The sequence below is a fragment of the Nicotiana tabacum genome, chromosome 5, assembly GCF_000715075.1.
Source record: "Nicotiana tabacum cultivar K326 chromosome 5, ASM71507v2, whole genome shotgun sequence".
Classification (NCBI taxonomy): Eukaryota; Viridiplantae; Streptophyta; class Magnoliopsida; order Solanales; family Solanaceae; genus Nicotiana; species Nicotiana tabacum.
Genome location: NC_134084.1, coordinates 96,057,620 through 96,063,619, shown reverse-complemented (window position 1 = coordinate 96,063,619; position 6,000 = coordinate 96,057,620).

Here is a 6,000-nt window from a genome sequence, read left to right as displayed (position 1 = left end):
AACCTGCATTGTTTTTTGGTGTGATTATCTGTTATGGATTGTGTTGATTATTCTGAAAACTTGATGTATCCTTTTAATATTGGTGATGTTGAGTTAGAATAATCTGAAAGTTGAATTTTATCATGTAAAACGGAAAAACAAGTTTTGCCGAATTAGGGCAGAAAATCGGAGGTCAAAAAGGTGACGGACTCCGATTGACCTGAAACTTGGCAGGTCCATGCGAAACGGCCCAGTGAGCAATACAAATGGATTTCATCATGACTGAAGTCATTTTTTGGGCTTTCGGGGTCATTTAGATGGTGTTTTTGCTGTTTTTCTAAAATTCTGAAAAAAAATTTAGTTGTTTTTAATTCCAGTAATTGTGGGGATCAATTCCCTTGGTCCCCGGGCTTAAAAATTAGTGATATAATGTTTTACACGTTGACGTAGGTCTTCTTTCATATCGGATAAAATTATTATGAATAATCACTATGTTATACTAGTCATTGATTATTTGTATATACTCTCCATCTGAGTATGCATGTTGGTTCAATGGGACTAATATATGTTGAATGTTGATATTCACTTGGCTTAAATTAACAGTTTACTCTCCATCTGAGTATGACATGTTTAAGTTTATGGAGTGAAAATCTGTCATTATATATGTATATTGCAAGAATAGCTTCTTTCCCATCGAAATTTGTTGTTCAAGGTGCATAGATTGTATATATATAATGTGTTTTGAATTTTAATGTTCATAATACAAACTGATTTGATCTATTTAAATATTTAATGCCTCCCAGATTGACAATGACTGCTTTCAATCCCCTTACTGCCATTCTTACACAAAACAAACTTGAGGGTCCAAATTATGTTGATTGGAAACGAAATTTGGATATTGTTCTAATTGCTGAAGAGTACAAATTTGTGCTCGATGAGGTGTGTCCAGAAAAACCTGGAGATGATGAATAGAAGGCTTACCAGAAAAGGATTAAGGCTGATGAGATGGCGCGGTGTTACATTTTGGCATCCATGTCGAATGTTCTGCAACATCAGCATCAGTCGATGGAGTCTGCTTATGACATTCTGGAAAATCTCAAAGAAATGTTCGGAGATCAGAATCGTGCGGCTAAGCAGACTGCCATGAAAGCCCTTCTGAATACCAAAATGGTTGAAGGTTCATCGGTCAGGGACCATGTTCTGAAGATGATGAGTCTTCTGAATGAACTGGAGGTCCTTGGAGCTAACATTGATAAAGACACGCAGGTTGAAATGATCCTGCAGACTTTACCTGACAGTTTTCAGCAATTTCGCCTGAATTATAACATGAACAAAATGGATTTGTCCCTTGCAAAATTGTTGAATGAGCTGCAGTCGGCAGAGACTATTATCAAGTCCCAAGCTCCTCCCGTGGCATTGAATTTTGAGGCAGGTTCTTCTTCTAAGCCGAGAGGCGGGCAGAAAAAGAAAAAGGCTCAAAAACCCTCTGTTGGTGGCGCGACTGCTGGTGTGAAAAAGGCTAAGGGCAAGTGTTATCACTGCAAGCAGCCCGAGCATCATAAGAAGCAGTGTCCAACTTATCTGGCCAAGCTGAAAAATAAACCAGGTGATTTGCATCTACTTGTCGTTGAAACATTTTTAGTGGCTGTTTCTACCATGTCATAGTGTGTAGATTCGGGAGACACTAATCATATCTGCACTTATTTGCAGGGGTTTCAGGTAACGCGGCGGCTAAGTAGAGGAGAAATCAATGTTTATCAAGCAGACGGTTCAGCAGCCCCAGCTTTAGCATTAGGAAATATTAGTATTTCGTTTGGTAGTGGTAGAGTTTTAGCTTTAAAAGACACATTATATGTACCTTCCGTTAGAAGGAATTTAATTTCGATTTCTAGCGCTATGAGAGATGGTTATGATTTTAATTGTCATGGCGTTGATAAATGTGTTATTACCCATAATAAGCGTTATCTCTCTTCGGCTACATTGATTAATGGTCTTTTTGTTGTTGACTCTATTCCTAAACTGTTACCACCTAAAGAACTGAATAATGTTGATTTACCAAGTAAGAGAAAACGTTCTTCTGAATTGAGTGAAACATATTTATGGCACTTGCGTTTGGGTCATATAAATCTAAACAGAATTTCCAGGTTGGTCAAGGATGGACCTTTAAGTTCATTGAAAGTGGAGGCACTACCAACTTGTGAATCTTGTTTAGAAGGAAAAAATGACAAAACAAAATTTCCCCTCAAAAGGAAATCGGACAAGTGATAAATTAGAGTTAATTCATTCTAATTTGTGTGGTCCAATGAATGTCCAAGCAAGATGTGGTTTTGAGTATTTTGTGACTTTCACAGATGATTACTCAAAATATGGATACATTTATTTGTTGCGTCGAAAGTCTGAATGTTTTGAAAAGTTCAAAAAATTCAAGACTGAGACTGAAAAGCGACATAATAAACATATCAAGACACTACGATATGATCGTGGTGGGGAGTACCTCTCTACGGACTTCATTGGTTATTTATCAGAATGTGGAATTACATCTCAATTATCTGCACCTGGAACTCCACAACAAAATGGTGTAGCTGAAAGAAGAAATATGACTCTTATGGAAATGGTTAGATCAATGATGAGTTATTCTGATTTGCCTTCGTCTTTTTGGGGACATGCCTTAGAAACGGTGAATTATGTTCTGAACTTAGTTCCTTCAAAGTCAGTACCCTTGACCCCTACAGAATTGTGGACTGGGCGCAAGCCTAGTCTGCGGCATATTCGAGTTTGGGGTTGTCCGGCACATGTGCTAAAGGGGAAAACAGATAAATTGGAGGCAAGAACGGATGTATACGTGTTTATAGGTTATCCAAACGGGACGAAAGGTGGTTTATTCTATTGTCCTAAAGAGAAAAAGGTAATTATTAGCATAAATGCCAAGTTTCTAGAAGAGGACTATTTGATGAACCATGTTCCTAGAAGTAAACTCGTTTTACAGGAACTTAGCAAAGGAATGGAAACTCAGTCATCTGAAAATCAAAACGACCATATCCAAACCCCGGAAGTCGATTTTGACATACCATTGCACTTTAGTAGTGGGAGAAATGTCAATAGACTTAATGTCCCACAAGAACAAGTGCCCGCAGTCATACTACCACAAAGTAGTGGGAGTCATGTTGAGCAGACTGCACAACAGGAAGAAGTCGTTGATATCCCTGTGGATAGCATGGAGACTCAGGTTCCTGATGATGTTGTGGTTCAACCACAAAATCAAAGTGATGTAGTTGCAACTGATGTAGTGCGTAGTCGTAGTGGGAGAGAAATAAGACAGCCAGTTCATTATACGCTCTTAGGAGAATCATATGATAGGATCCCTGAGGAGCCTACCTCCGAACCTGTCAATTACGACCAAGCACTACATGATAAGGATGCCGATAAGTGGGTTGCTGCTATGAAATCAGAGATGGAGTCTATGTACTCTAATCAGGTCTGGGATCTTGTAGAACCAACTGATGGGGTTAAACCCATTGGATGCAAATGGATCTATAAGAAAAAGAGAGGTGTAGACGGAAAAGTACAAACTTTTAAAGCAAGGCTTGTAGCGAAAGGGTTTACTCAGAAAGAAGGGATCGACTATGAGGAAACCTTCTCGCCGGTAGCCATGCTTAAGTCTATAAGGATTCTCTTATCCATTGTTGCTCATTATGATTATGAGATTTGGCAAATGGATGTCAAGACAGCTTTCCTTAATTGAAGTCTTGATGAGTGCATCTATATGATGCAACCAGACGGTTTTATGGAAAGTGGCAAAGAGCACATGTTGTGTAAGCTTAAAAGGTCCATTTATGGACTAAAACAGGCATCTAGGGCATGGAACACTTGTTTTGATAAGGTGATTAAAACTTTTGGTTTTGATCAGTGTCTTAACGAATCTTGTGTATACAAAAAGTGGGATGGGGACAAAGTGGTGTTTTTGATCTTATATGTAGATGACATACTGCTCATAGGAAATAATGTGGGCATGTTGAATTCAGTTAAGCAGTGGTTGTCCACACATTTTGATATGAAAGATTTGGGAGAAACGGCTCATATCCTTGGGATCAAACTCTTGAGAGATCGCAAGAAAAGGATATTAGGCTTGTCCCAAAGTCTTTATATTGATACAATACTCTCCAGGTTTAGCATACATTATTCCAAGAAAGGATTCCTTCCTTTCAGACATGAAATTTCTCTATCTAAAGATCAGTCTCCTAAGACTGATGAAGAGATAGAAAAGATGAAGGCAGTCCCTTATGCATCAGCTGTGGGGAGCCTCATGTATGCTATGTTATGCACTAGGCCTGATATCTGCTTTGCCGTTAGCGTTGTTAGAAGATTTCAGTCTAATCCTGGGAAAGAGCATTGGACGGCGGTTAAACATATAATCAAGTACCTGAAAAGGACTAGGGATTACATGTTGATCTACCATTCGGATGACCTGGTACCTATTGGTATACTGATTCGGATTTCCAATCAGATAGAGATTCTAGAAAGTCTACCTTAGGTAATGTGTTTACTCTTGGAGATGGAGCCATAAGTTGGAGGAGTATCAAGCAAACTTGTGTTGCTGATTCCACCATAGAAGCCGAATATATGGCAGCCTCTAAGGCAGCCAAAGAGGCAATTTGGCTCGGTAACTTCCTGAGAGAGTTGGGTGTGGTTCCTTCGATTCAAGCGCCAATTACGCTTTACTGTGATAATAGTGGTGCGGTTGCAAATTCAAAGGAGCCACGAAGCCATAAGAGGGCAAAGCACATTGAGCGTAAATATCATTTAATTCGTGATATAGTGTAGAGAGGGGATGTAGTGGTTACCAAGATTGCGCCAGAGAACAACTTGGCAGATCCGTTTACTAAGAGCTTACTACAGAAGACTTTTGATAAGCATGTAGAAGGAATGGGTGTCAAAATTGTAGACGCATGGTTATTAGTCTAAGTGGGAGATTGTTAGAATATACTATAAGCCATGCGTATTGTTATAGTATTCTTTATGAACAATTATTTATTTACTTGTTTAAATTCAATAAAGTTTCATTTTAAATAGATCATGTGTTGGTTTGTGCGTCCATTGCTTACATAGTAGATGATTTAGTGTATAGAGTTTAGCTTATACACGGAAGATTAAATCATCGGTTCTTGTAAGACATAAAAGTTAATGTTCACAATCTAATGATGGAATTGGACAAATCAACGGAATGATTGTAGCACAAGATTAAATATAATTTATCTTGATTATGGGAATAGTTTAATTCCAACTTCTTGTGCTAGTACATTTTGTATGTATTGAACGGATCAAGTAGAGATGAGTATTTTATACTGACTTTATAAAATAATTTCTCTAATCTATTTAATGTACTTATACTCTTAATCCTGATATAATTATTATTAGTTGTGTATGTCACTTGTTGTTTTGATTTATTAAAAGGCGAGATTCTTTCGCGAGTCAATAAGCCTGGTAAATTGGATAACAATGATATACATTGGCGAAGTAATAATTAGTCGATGGAATCCATGTCTCGATTTTGAGATTGATGATACTCCTTTATGAAAGCTTATAAGTTTTCATGTGTAAACCCGACCGGTGGATTTTGTATCCGACACATGAAATAAGTTAAGTGTAAGTCTAAAGGAAGTAATCAATAAATTAAATAGTCAGTAATTTAATTTGATTGATTAGTATCTGAATCTTAACATGGGGAGTTAAATAAGGTTTTATGGAAGAATTTCGAAATTGAACTAAGGAGTGCAATTACGAATTTTTAGTGGAATAATTCGTAATTTATTATGATGGAAATTAATTTCAGAATTTCGAAATTAATATCATAATAGGAAGCCTTGTTAATTAAATTTTGTGGTCCCTACTGTGCCTAAATAATAGAAAATAGTGGAAACTGTTACTTAGTGGGAAAGAAAACGTGGAAACCGTCCCTTAGTGGGAGAAGGAAACCTAACAGGTTTTGAAAACGGTTTTGACCTAAAAACGCAGCTATATATA